The sequence below is a fragment of the Eschrichtius robustus genome, unplaced genomic scaffold, assembly GCF_028021215.1.
Source record: "Eschrichtius robustus isolate mEscRob2 unplaced genomic scaffold, mEscRob2.pri scaffold_81, whole genome shotgun sequence".
In the NCBI taxonomy this organism is placed as follows: Eukaryota; Metazoa; Chordata; class Mammalia; order Artiodactyla; family Eschrichtiidae; genus Eschrichtius; species Eschrichtius robustus.
This window is the reverse complement of record NW_027175690.1, coordinates 636,749-651,043: the sequence shown is the minus strand read 5'-3', so window position 1 is coordinate 651,043 and position 14,295 is coordinate 636,749. Positions and strand designations below refer to the sequence as shown.

General features: G+C 37.7%; 1 pseudogene; it reads right to left on the bottom strand.

Moving 5' to 3' along the window:
• Positions 1–459: 459 nt before the first annotated feature.
• Positions 460–14,295, bottom strand: part of LOC137758354 (centrosomal protein of 78 kDa-like) — a 38,687-nt pseudogene continuing 24,851 nt past the window's right edge.

Genomic DNA, 14,295 nt, shown 5'->3' with positions numbered 1-14,295 from the left:
AAATGTTTGATGCTCTCTGGTTATTGTGAATTAAAATATGTCCATGGCTCCTGGACATACGATTTATAATAGTTTGACATTTAACCAAATGGTAAAACTATTCCATTTATTATTCCCATCTCTTTTTACCCCTTACACTGTTTTGTTGTTTATGTTTTCTCCCACCACAGAGTGTTAGGTCCAGGAGAGCAAAGGCTTTATTTTGTTCACTGCTGAAAGCAATAGCACCCAGAAAAGTACGGTACATATGAAACCCTCAGTAAACACTAGCTGAATGAATGGTGCAAAGTGTCACAAGGAAAAATACACCAAAACTTTCAATTTAATAAAAAGTATAGATAAATCTTTCTCTAATGGCTTCCAGTCAAGTATTTTAAAACACCATATGCTATAATAAAAACATAAGTCATTTATTAAAATTTGAAGGCAAACACATAATTTTAAAAGATTTTAAAAGATTTAGACCAATGTTAGGCGTGATGGAGTATGGGTGCTTTCTGGAAATTCACAATCAGATCCAAGAGTATCACTTTCAGAATGTTCTAGTAGATTGAGTTTACTTTTAGTTGTCTTTGATGAAACAGTCACTATTCTACTCTCTTTCTTAACAGAAATGTGTTTTTTCGAAGGCTCACTTCTAATTGGTTCATTAAGCAAAGAATTATTTTGCCCACTTCCTTTGCTTTTCTGCTTTACAGGTGAGTCAGAGCAGGAATGCAGGTCTTTCCCAGGTTGTTTCTTAGCAGAGTATTTTTTGGTTTATTCACCTGCTTTGCTTATTTTCTCTGAAGAAGACCTGCTATTTCTAGATAATTCCTCTTCTTTTCTTTGACTCCCAGTTCCAGAAATGACGTCTTCTGAAGGAAAACATGTTCTAGCAATGAAATCTTCAAAAGACTCCTGCCGCTGCTCTGTGACTGGGACCCCCAGGTTGTCTTTGGAAGTTTCTAAGGCCTCCTGAGTAGAGACTGGGACATGGAAGGATTTGAAGGCAAAGGAATCCCAGCATCACCTGTAATTTTCTGAAACTGGAGGGAAAGACAAAAGACAAGACAAAAATTCAGTGATGAACAAAGCCAACCATTAAAAAGTAGAGTTCAAAAAGTCAATGTTACTCTGTGATCTTATTATTAACACAGTCAATTGATTATTCAGAAGATTTCAGAGCCAGTTTTTTTCTAATTCTATCTTGCCAAGTGATTCTCAACTTAACCTAGCTATATCCAAGGCTATGTCCGCTACATTTTCAGACTTTGGTGATTGGGGTAATTATTACCCATTTCCTTTCCCTCACTAAAAATGAAACCCTACTCTGTAAGAAAATTAGTTTCTTTTCTATCCTCCAGGCGCATGTAAACAGTATATAGTTTGTGACCAGACTGTGTTCTCAAGCTGTCAGTTCCCAAGACCAGTCTGAGATTGGCTGAGGTGGGCGAAGGGGGCTCCAAGTAAGGCTAGAGGAAAAGCTGATATGTTTCCCCTCCCATTTCCATGACCAGGTGAGTCACTATAATATCTTACGTATTAGCTATGTCAAGATTACTTATTTTAAAAATTCTATCAGTACGTGTACCTTCATTAGTGTTCCCTCATTGTAAGCTGACTGCATACAAATAGAAACCTAGATAAACTATGAATAGAATAGACATTTATACAATTTAAAATTTGGAATAGTTTCTGTAATGTTTTCTTTCTTCATTAAGGAGAGTTTGCTTTAACTCATAAATTTTCTAAAGAACTTCCAGTTTTCTTATGTACAACAATACAGTATCATGAAATGGGCCCACATTTACTAATCTCAGATTTGGAGAGGACTCCACAGTCTTCTAGCTCCCGACCATGTGAACTATTAGAGACTGACCATTATTATTTTCTCTCTGACTTGGTCATTTCCTTTTTGCTAATCACTCTTAGAATCATTAAGTGCTGTCCTGTCCACTTACTTGGATAATTTGTGTTTGTACTGGGGCACTCTGCTTTGATTCTGATATTTCTTCTTCAAGTGCCTTCTTTTCTTCTTTAGGTGGACTACTAACAGTAGAATTCATCTGGGGACGACCTAGTAAATGAAAATCTGACTGATCTATACCAGCCATTGTGGCCAGCTGCCCAAGCCTGGACCAGAGGAGGAAAGGAGAAAAGACAAAGGTTATTATAATCACATAAGAGCAGTTTAGATTTCCCCAGACCTACAATCATGAAATACTTCTAAAATCTTAAAAGCCAACATCCTACTCCAGACTACAAGCCTCTCTCTCCCCCAAATTCTCAGCCCTTTCCAGATTCATCCTCTAGGAGACATCCCACTGTCTCACTAGCAGCTTCAACAAGTACCACGCACCTCGTCCACTGCCTGTCACACCTCCATTCCCACACTTCTTTACCACCTTTCCTCCAGTTTCCAAGAATGTGTTTGTTCCTTCCTTCCCAACACCAATTCATTCACTGACAAAACACCACTCCACCAACTATCAATCTCTACTTCCCTCTTTCAGCAAAATTGCTCCCAGTTGAGAACCACTGACCTATATCTTCCCTGAAGATTAATAATAATTTTTATGTCTAAGACAAAAATAACTTTAATTCAAACTTATCAAACAAGCAAAATAAATGAAAGATAGGAAAATTCTTATCCATTCCTGAATATTTTCAATGAAAACTGCCTTCAATTTAGTCTTTACAAAAAACTATACCTACTAATTACTCTGTCTACAGGTTACTCTTTTATAATGGGCTCCCCACTCTACCAAAGCAGGCTGCCCTATTTGCATTTCTTAAAAAATTTAATTCCTCATTTTAAAACGTCAACTATATTACCTACAGTTACACTAAATTTGGCTAAATACGGCCACGGAAGTGATGAAAATTGCTCCAGTTCCTCAGCAAAGTGCCATTATAGTCACAAAGAGAAGAACGCCATGAAGAGAAATGAACTAACCCAGCATCTTTAAGGAGATCCAAGAAAGCAATGAACTTCTGAAAAGAATTCTCAGTGCTGCCGAAAACACCTTCATCATCCAGGATCATGCTTGTCAATGAGTGGGCATGAAGGCCTTCAGACAAAGAGAAATTTATATTTTTTAACTGGGCATTTTCATGTTCCAGCTATAAAAGAAGACTGAAAATGTCTGACATGATTTTTTCTCATTGTCATCAAAAGTAGTCTTGTCTAGTTTCAAGGAACAAAACTAAAACACTCAAAATGTAATTAATCTGTAATTAACCTAACTCGCCACCAGTAAAGACAGAGACCATATCACATAATAACCAAAACCCCCAGGCACCCAACAAAGTTTCCTATATAACACTTAAGTGGTATATAAATAAACCAAAGATATCGTTTTATTAATGATCTTTCACAAAAGATCCCATTTCTAACTGGTTAAATTCATAATGGAGTCTCATTCCACATTAGAAAATTACCTGCTTTAAGTTTCCCTTAAATTAGAAAGTGAATTATAGAATCTGATTTGAGCAAAACATATTACAACTCTGCTGAATGTTAAGAATTAACTTTAGTGAGCAAACTGTCTAATGCTTACGTTTAAAAGTCCTAAATCATACCCAACCCAATTTATTAAATGTACGATCACCAATATTTCCTTTGGCTTCTTCAAAAAATTCACTCCCGTGCACTCTTCCCCTTCCGCTCACCACCTATGCACGTAAAACCCCCTATAAGCTCAACTCTAGTATTTCTCAGAAAGGCTGTTATGTTCATGATGCCCCTTTTGCCTTATATAAGCAGGTGCTCAACATTTATTGAATGAGTGTCCGCCAATCCAGTGGATGCACTTTGAAAAATTTCTCCCTACGCTCAACCTATCATAAAGTATATTTATATAGAACTTTTTAGATTATGCCCTGCTTTCATGCACATTACCTAATGAAATTCTTATAGTATATATATTTATCTTTCATTGCATTCTTAGAAGTTTTCCAATATCTTAAACTTATTTAAATGATTCACTTTCCTAATTCATTGCCAGGAGAGTCTCATCATGTCTTTTATGCTACTGTATATACAGTATATGCACAAAAAGTGCTTTCTTGAATCAAAGAATCATGAACAGAAAATAAGCTAATGTAATAAGAAAACACACACACACACATAAAACGAGATTTTCACATTTTTAAAAACATGCTTTCTGGAATATAGATCATATGATCACTAAATACCGGTAAATGCAAAAGTCCATATGATACAACCAATTTGCAACATATTACAGTTTTAAAGTTTACAAACTATGTGTGTATGGCTTAAAATCAAATCAAAATAAAACGAAAACACTCTCATAAGTATAAGAAATTGTTTGCCTCATTGACTCCTTTATCAGCCTTAAGTCTTATTACTCTTTCCTCCTTTAACTGCTTTAGGCACTCCTCCAGTTTTTCCTAAACAAACAGAGTAAATATTATAACTAATTCGTAGTATAATATCCAAAAGCCTTTCCAGCTATAAGACTCATCAGGATTTAAGGGGCAGAGCCAGAAGTGAACTCAGGTTTTAGTCTGCTACTGGTAATATCATACCATGCTAGTGAAATGAATTATCAAAATCTATCAAATTAGCATAGTAAAGATTTATTTAAATTCCACTTTTTCCAACATAAATTTGTGGCAGCCCACCATAAAAGGCATATGCGTATAACATAGCAAGTCAGAAATAAATAGTTAAGACCAAGAAAGAAAACTTCTATTTTTATTTGTGGGTCTCTTTATAGTAGGAAGTCCTATTAATGAACATGCTTAATATACCTGAATTGCATAATTGCAGATTCAAAAGCATTTTTTTTTAAAAGTAATCACTTTTAAAGCAATTTACAGTCAAGCACTGTTCCTGGAGTTCCCTGGGCATTAAATAATCTAATCATCAAAACCCTAAGAGGGGGGCTTCCCTGGTGGCGCAGTGGTTGAGAATCCGCCTGCCAGTGCAGGGGACACGGGTTCGAGCCCTGGTCCGGGAAGATCCCACGTGCTGCGGAGCAACCAAGCCCGTGCGCCACGACCACTGAGTCTATGCTCTAGAGCCCCCGTGTCACAACTACTGAAGCCTGCGTGCCTAGAGCCCGTGCTCCGCAACAAGAGAAACCACCGCAATGAGAAGCCCGCACACCACCACGAAGAGTAGCCCCTGCTCGACGCAACTAGAGAAAGCCCGTGAGCAGTATCAAACACCCAGCGCAGCCAAAAATAAATAAATAAAATAATTTATTTAAAAAAAAAAAACCTACGAGGAAAGAACAATCACTAACTCCATGTTATTTTACAGATGAGGGAAACGGAGGCAGAGAAGTAGAGTAAGTAGAGCAGCACAGCCGAGGTGACACCACTAAGTAGTAGAGCCACACTGTGGACTCAGGAAGCTGGGTGCCATTCCTGTTCACGGAGGTGGTAGTCTTCCCACTCACCAAGGTCAATCAAATAAAATGAACACTGATAAACTCTCTTAGGAGTTTTAGGAACTAAGACACTTCGGTCCTTGAAGTGGGGACACTGCTTGCAATAGACAGAATTCTAACAGAGCCCCTAAGACTCCTACTTACTGAAGTACACAAACCTTCCACTTAAACAATCAAACCCTAAATCTGGGTGCTGTAGTGAAGGGATTTTGCAGACGGAATTAAGATTCAAAATCAGTTGATTTTTTAAGATAGGGAGATTATTCTAGGTGGATGTGACCTACTCGGGCACCCCATGAAAAGGACTTGAACTCTTCCTGAATTGAAGTACAAAAGGGACAAGAGGGAGACTCTCCATTGCTGGCTCTGAAGAAGTCCAATGCTGCGGCAGGGAAGGCAAGCGAGAGGCCTCTAGGAGCTGAGACCGTCCCCCGACTGACAGCCAGCAAGGAAATGGGGACCTCTGTCCTGCAACTACAGAATCTGAATTATGCCAACAAGCCGAAGAAGCTTGGAGGCATTCTTTCCCAGAGCCTCTGGATGCTAACACAGCCAGACTGACACCTTGATTTCAGCTCTGTGACCCACACAAACTGTGGTGAACATCCAACGTTTGGGGCTCAATGTTTACACTTAAATTTCACGTGCTTTAACACTCTCAGGAGGGAACCCACATGTTCCCGTGCGTATCTGAGCAGGAAACCCAGTCACGCTGTGCCTGGACTTCTGACCTGCAGAACTGTGAGCTAGTCAAATAGGTATTGTTTTCAGTCAGTGAGAGTGTAGTAAAAGCATTAATATTCTACTCAACCTCCAGGTTCATGGACAAAATAAATGATTGTCATTGTTTTGGGCCACTGTTTCGGGGTGGTTTCTTATGCAGAGAAAAACAATCAGAATATCCATACTTATGAAAACAGTAAGGTATATTTATACATTTTAACTGCTTTGAACAATCATTTAAAGAATGAGGAACTCTATTATATGCCATCATTGGGAGAGGAACTGGTATCACTTTCTGGAGAGTAGCTTTTCGTACCTAACAACAATCCTACATCAGGAGTTTACACTAAGAAAATTAAAGATGTGGGCAAAGATTTATCTACCAACATGATGTCATAAGATTGTTTATAACCAAACCCTAGAAGAAAGCTAAGAGCCTCCAAATTGGGATTGGTTTCAATAAAAATAGCTCACCTTATGAAGGAACGTGCTGTGAAGCCACTAAGAAAAGAATGACAAGAGGTCTCAACCAGCGTTAATGAACGGGCTTCAGGAGTTCTACGTTCAAAATATATCTGTGCGTTTCTCCTGGGAGATGATGCACAAGCTTAATCAAATTCTCTGATGTAGAAGAGTATTTAGTGACATGGCAAAATATTTTTGATACTTTTTTAAGACAAAAGAGCAGATTAGGTGTGTGTACATGCAGAGGTGGCTTTTATTTCCTTCAATAAGTTGTTCACTGTTTTCGAAGATTTGCTTAATGAACATATATTTTTATATTCAGAACATGTTTAAAAAATTGAGAGTCTAAGAACTTCAAATTCTTTAATGTTTCATTACTAAAGCCAGTCAAGTTTTCAATGGGGAAAAAGGGAAAAAAATTGCAAAATTCCTCTACTTTTAGTATAATGGTTTAATCAATCTTCTAAAACTGATTTCAAAGAAATTCTAAGCAAATGAGCAAACAAACGAAAAACCCTCACCACAGTCAGAGGAAAGTAGACTAAAATTCCTGACTGGTTCTAAATAGCACATCAAAGTGCAATTACATGAAATAGTTTCTCCCTCTAATGGAGGGAATTAGAACACAGTGTGAAATTTTTGTGAAAAAGTTTACCCCTCTCCTACAAAGTATTAATAATTCATGTCCCTTACATGGAAATATGGAACCAAAAAAGTTAGAAAGTAAAATTGCTTGATATTCTATTACTTAAGTAAGACTAATGATAAGGCTTTGGAATAATTTTCCTTCCTGTCATCTGCTCTCCTTCCTCCCTTCTGTACACTGGCTAGGGTGATTTTTCTGGGACAAAGCTCCCATCATATTGGATATCAAATTTTATGTTCAACTTTTCTCCATTTAACATTGAAATCAATCATTTCTCATATAATCAGGGGATTCATAACCTTGTTTTTTTTTGTGGGCTACAAAATATTGCACTGAGTGGGTTTACTGGTTAACCATTTTACACATTTAAATTCTTGCCAACTTTTCAATATTATAAGACAAAATAACCGTTTTTATGCATGAAGGCTTTTTTCCATATTGAGAATAACATTCTTACAATAAATGCATAAGAATGAGTTTGAGATCAAAGCAAATGAATATTTTTAAGGCTCTGAGGTACCTATCTCCAAACCGCTTTCCAAAAGATTTCTGAGATTTTATACTGCCATCAGCGATGTATCACTTGGTATATAACCTCTACTATAACTGTTGGCTTACTTCCTCACCTAGAGTGCAAGTTATTTGAAGATAGGGGGTGTATTTTATTAAGTGTTTATCCCCAGCACCTGTGCCTAGCACAACGCAGACGGTCAATAAATAATTGCTTAATAAGGAAAATCCCTGCCAATACAAGATGTATGTGTGTGAAAGACAGTGTGTTTTTCTCTAACTGGATAGATGAAAACTTGTCATCTTGTTTAATGTGCAATTTTTTGGCTTATAATTAGTAATTAAATTTCTCTCTTATATTATATTGTAAAAATTCAGATTCTCTGAGGCAAATGGGCCTGGCACTACCCATTAGCTATATAACCTTGGACAAGTTCTTTAACTCTAGGCCTCAACTTCCTCATCTATAAAATGGAGATAAGCTCCCATATCACAGAGGATTACATGACTTAAAACACATATAAAATTAGAAGAGTGCTTGGTACACAGCATATGTTCAATTAATGCTGAATGAATGAACATGTGAACGCAAGCAGCAGTGAAGGGCTTAAAATAAAATAGTCTCATCCCACTCCCACATCCAGCACTCAAGAAGCGACTGATTCTGTACACAGGTTTTTAATTGTAAAATACGATATGTGTACTGAGAAGTGCACAGGACAAAACTGTCAATGTGACAAATAAAAAGAGAATACTTACATAACCACTACTCGAATCTGAAAGTATTGATACTTGTCAGCATCTCAAAAACCCCCCATATCGTTTTCTCATCACAAGCTCCTTCCCTCTTCCCAGTTAAACACCATCCTCATTTCTGAAAATCATTTCCTTTAACCTGCATGCATCCCTAACAAAAGAGTTTAGTTTTGTCAACATCTAACTTTATGTAGAGGATCATAGTATATGAAGTCTTTTATATCTTATTTCTTTCACTCAACATTGGTTTAAAAGATTCATCCACATTGCAGCCTGTAGCTGTAGTTCATTCAGTTTTATTGCTTGATAGTTTTCCCACTGTATGAATACACATAATTTATTTAATTTTTGACTCTTAATGGACATTTGGGTTGTTTTCAGTTTGTGCTAATGCAAATCATGGACAGAAATCCTGCTGTACCGGTTATTCTGGTGCATTTACACAGGGCGGGGGTGAGGGCTGCTGGGTCACAGGCTATTTATATACCTTCAGTTGATGGAGAGTGCTAAATGCTTTCCAAAGTAGTTGTGTCGATTTATACTCCAGTATAAGCAGGGTAGAAGATTCCCATAGTACTCCACGTCTACAATACCTGATACTACCAGACTTTATTTATGTATTTGTCAATCTGATTGGCATGTACTTTCATTGGTTTTGACTCACTTTTCTCTTATTACTTAATGAAGTCGTATACTTTTCTGTGTTTACTGGCTGTTTGGATTTCCTTTTTTATGAGGTTGACGTCAACTATTGTTATTTTTTATTCTTATTTTTTTAATTCTTATTTATTTATTTTTGGCTGTGTTGGGTCTTCGTTGCTGCGTGTAGGCTTTCTCTAGTTGCGGCGAGCGGGGGCTACACTTCATTGCAGTGGCTTCTCTTGTCGTGGAGCACAAGATCTAGGTGCGCAGGGTTCAGTAGCTGTGGCACGTGGGCTCAGTAGTTGTGGCTCACAGGCTCTAGAGCGCAGGCTCTGTACTTGTGGCGCACGGGCTTCGTTGCTCCGTGGCATGTGGGATCTTCCTGGACCAGGGCTCGAACCTGTGTCCCCTGCCATGGCAGGCAGATTCTTAACCACTGCGCCACCAGGGAGGTCCAACTATTGTTATTTTGAATTCTTCTCCATTTCCAAGTAATACTCTTACATGACTATTTTCTGACTAAATTTGAGGCATTATCTGTTCACTTTCTGATTTACTAAGTAAGGGTTTAGTTCCTTTACACTCTTTCCTATGTCCACACTGCTCAGTAAAGTTATGTCATCATTAGTTATTCCACTGCTCATGATCTCTTTGACTTTAGTGATATACTTAAAAACCTACATTGTTGATCCACTATAAACTCTCTCAACGTCACGCTTTGTAAAATGAGGACATTCATACCATCTTCCCTTTTTTCTACCTCCTGTCTACCTTCCAAACCTAGCTTTTACGTTGTCAAAGTTGAAATTTATATTCTGTTCTATGTGCAGTTAAGTCTTCTGTCATTTGAGAGTCAGTAGGGAGTAAGGTTTAAGAGAACAGGCAGAGAGCCTAAACTCAAAGCCTCGATCCAACCCTAAATTTGGTACAGCCTGGGCAAGTTCCTTCCCTGTCTTAGCATCCTTTTCTCAAATGTGGGAATGATATTAGCACCAACCTCATAAGGCTATTCAGAGGATTAAATGAGTTAATATATGCAAAAACACTTAGAGCCTAACATATACTAAGTACATACTAGTACACAATACATTTCAGTACATACCAAGTTAATACTAATACATACTAAGTATAGTTTAGGTTAGTTATTTGTTATTACAGGCAAGTTGACAATAAAAGCTGCAAACCAAGACAGTATTGCCATTATTACAATTAAATTAATATTGCCCACTGCAGATGTACTGTGACTCTGTGTATAGACTACACCTCATTCCATACTGTGTCAGTGTCACTGCCCTTGTGTAGGGTGACCACATACCCCAAGCCACTTTGGGCTGTTCCAGTTTATACCTGTTGTCCTGATGTTACAGCATTAGAGCACCTCCTTACACTATTGAAGTGTAAGGAGTTTGGACAAGTTCTGGTTTGGACAACAAATTAGATAGGTGGTCATTACCCCTGTGTGTCACTGAAAACGGGGGCATCTATAGTGTCAAGTTTAAGTGGATTCTTCTCTTCCTCATCAATAGTAGGTGAAAAATCAACCATAGTTTAGTTTGCTTCATGTTTATGTCAGTATAGCCTTTTCTCCTCTGGAGTTCAAGTTCCTTCTCCTCTTCCTCTCCCTCCTCCCTTCCAACAGTGCCTAATACCTAGTAAGTACAATATGCCTCAAGGTGTTTCTAAGCTCTCAATCACACAATCAATAGAAGCCTCTCCAATCTAGACTAGCTGCTCTCTGCACTGAATTCCCTATTACCTTCTTTCTTGGTTTATTGCCTCATTTTGCTGGATTATTTCTATAAATAGCTTAAGGTGTAGCACAGGAGGTAAATTTTTCAAATTTCTTTGTGTACAAAATATCTCATTCAGCCTCCACTTATGACTGATAGTTTGGCTGGATACAAAACCCTAGGGTGAAAATTATGTGCTGGAAAAATTTGGAGGTATCTTTCTAATACCTTCCAGCATCCATGGTGCTGATGACAACTATGATAAAGTCAGATTTTAAATTTTTTTTTTTTTAGGTGACCAGTATTTTTCTCTCTGGAATGGATGTATCCTCTCAGTATTTTATTCTATTTTTCTTTTAATTAATTAATTAATTTATTTTTCGCTGCATTGGGTATTCATTGCTGCACGGGCTTTCTCTAGTTGCAGTGAACGGGTGCTACTCTTCGTTGCGGTGCACGGGTTTCTCATTGCAGTGGCTTCTTCTGTTGCAGAGCACAGGCTCTAGGCGTGCAGGCTTCAGTAGTTAAGGCATGCGGGCACAGTAGTTGTGGCACATGGGCTTAGTTGTTCCGCGGCATGTGGGATCTTCCCGGACCAGGAATGGAACTCATGTCCCCTGCGTTGGCAGGCAGATTCTTAACCACTGTGCCACCAGGGAAGCCCAATGTATTTTAATTTATTTTTTCAGTATTTTAAAGTTTCACAATGAAGGGTGCCTAGGTATGAGTCTATTCTTGTTCATCTTGCTCAAAACTTGAGTGACTATTTTCAATCTGAGGCCTGATGTCTACTTTCAGCTGTGGGGAATTTTGTTGCCCTTTGACAGCTTCCCTCCATTTTTTGTCTGGGTCTGGAGTTTCTAATAGTAACATGTTGGATCTCCCAGATGCAGCCTCTCTAACATATTGCTATCACATTTTCCATGTGTCGTTCTTTTTTATATACTGAGAAATTTTTTAAATTCCTACTGAATTTATTTCAGCAACCATATTTTCATTTCCAAGACACCTCTCTTGCTTTCTGACCATTCTCTTTTTAATTAACACCCTAGTCTTATTTTATAGTTGCTAGCTCTTTTTAAACCTCTCTCAGGATACTAATTAGGGTTTTTTCTTAAATTATTTTGTTCCCTAAATTGTCCCCGGTCCTACCAAGATATGTTTTCACTCTTTTGCCCCCTCTCTCATGTTGTAAGCTTTACTCAACTATCAGGCAAATGACAGTTATTTTCTATTTAAGAATGAGCGCAGAAAGCTCCCTGAAGTCAACGATTGATTGGCTTCTTATGCAGGAAGAAGTGGGGAGTGACTGTAATAGGATCCCCCCCAAACACTCTTTTCTAGGGTGTAAAAACTCACACTAGCTGCCCTAGTTCTCCCCAGTTTCACTGTTTTCAAAATGAAACCATCTCATTTCAGGAGCTTGAGGGCGGGGCTGGGAATCCACCCCTCCAAACACAACCCTTCAATGAGCTCCCCTATTTCAGTCACACTTTTAACTAACTCCACCCTCTCTCCTACATGCGCATCAAAGCATGAAGCTACTTCTGCAGGTGGGGTCAGAATCCTCCTCAGTTGCAGGTGGTCCCTGTGCATATTCTAGGTGATGCTTTTCCTCTGTTCTACTGCTTCAGTTTCACACTCTTCCACTTGTCTTCCATCTTTCAAAACTATGTTGAAATCTCTTGACTGTTGTTGGCTTATGTACTTAAACACTTTGATACCATCCTTGTAGTGTCTTGTCAAAATGGAGAAGAGCTGCAAGGGTTCTCAGTGCATTCTGAATCTGCTATTCTGTGGTCCCAGTGTTTAAAGTTCTTGGTCTTCCCCAGTCTATCACTGCTTTTAGAAATACAGTCTCCTGTTCTACTCATGAAGGAAACGAATACAACACATCTAAAATGACAAGGAATGCGGGTTAGATGCTCTAGGGTCTTGTCGTACTCTGCAATTTACTAAGAAACCACTTACGTGCTACAAATTGTAGGTGCTCATTTATAAAACGAAAGGGGGTAACTCTACATGAACTATAGATTTCTCCTACTGTAACATTTCATAATTTTCTAAGTTTTCTTAAAATTTCTCTATATTATCATTAATTTTAATTAAAAACATAAAAATCTAACATTCTCTTTTGAAAATCAAAGAGTAATTACCATAGTCCTACAATAATGGGATAATTAGTTCTGAAACCTGTCAAGTTTCATGTTTCATACGAAAAGAGAGTCATATTAAATAATTTTTAAAAATTAAACATGGACTTTGTAGCACAAAGACAAGGTCCCCCCAAATGGTATTCCCTTATTTACTAGAAATGTTCAGCTCTGCATTAAAGTTGAAATAAAACAAATATATTATTTTTGAGGTGCAAAAGTTTCTTATGAAAATCAATTTTTCTTTTCTGTCCGTACAAACAAAAGTATGGAATCACATTATATGTCAGGTTTATGAGGGAATATAATGTAGCTTCTTGATGTTTTTTATTTTAGGAAAGGAGAATATTAACAACAAAACATTTTTCAACCTTACTTTTATTTAAAATGAGGCCATATTTTCCTCTTATAAAAAGAGAGTTCAACTAGAACTGTCAATTTTCTCATTTGTAAAACAAGAGCACTGAATCAGCTGACTATATTCATTCAGAACTCAATTTCTTTATCTTATGAGCACTAAGGTTCTCCCTAAATCGAATATCCTAAGGTTCTAAGGAAAGGAAACTATATTACTAACGACATGTTTTGATTTTTATTTCTTAGAGTTCAAATGTCCACCATTCACCTTGGTCTAAGCTTAAGGAACCATTCAAGGGGATACAATGCAGATGGGAGGAGAAAACAGAACCCTCACTCAAGCTGTGCAGTGTTGCAATCAGGCTTCCATTTGAAAAATAATCTCCTCTATAGCTTTAAAGTGATAACTTTGTACCTGCAATGCTTCTTGTTTCAAACTGATTTTCTCTGGCTCTTCCTGAACACTTTCTGAGGAATCTTTGACCTCTTCGATTTCTGAGGAGGAAGGACTCTCTACTATCACAGTCACAGGAAATTCTGATGGACCTGAGTGTCACAAGAAGAAGATAGGAAACCACAGAGTTGTTAAACTGAAGTGCAAAGAAAGAAGACAAGATTGTATAAAAGATAACACAACCCAGATACCAAATATCCACATATTAGAGGACATTTAACAAAAGTGATCTGAGGTATCATTATTTATAAATATCTCTCACTGCTCCTTAGTCTAAAACAGGCAATGACTAAGTAAAAGTACAGTAACTTATTTTTGCTATGTTACTGTACAGACCTCTGTTGTACATGGTTAGGATTAGTAATGGGAATTGCCCATGTTATTAAGTTTCTTTCACAGAAGCCAAGTGAAGAGCCAAGGTAAACATTTTTTCTCAGATCAACTTTATACTGCAAAT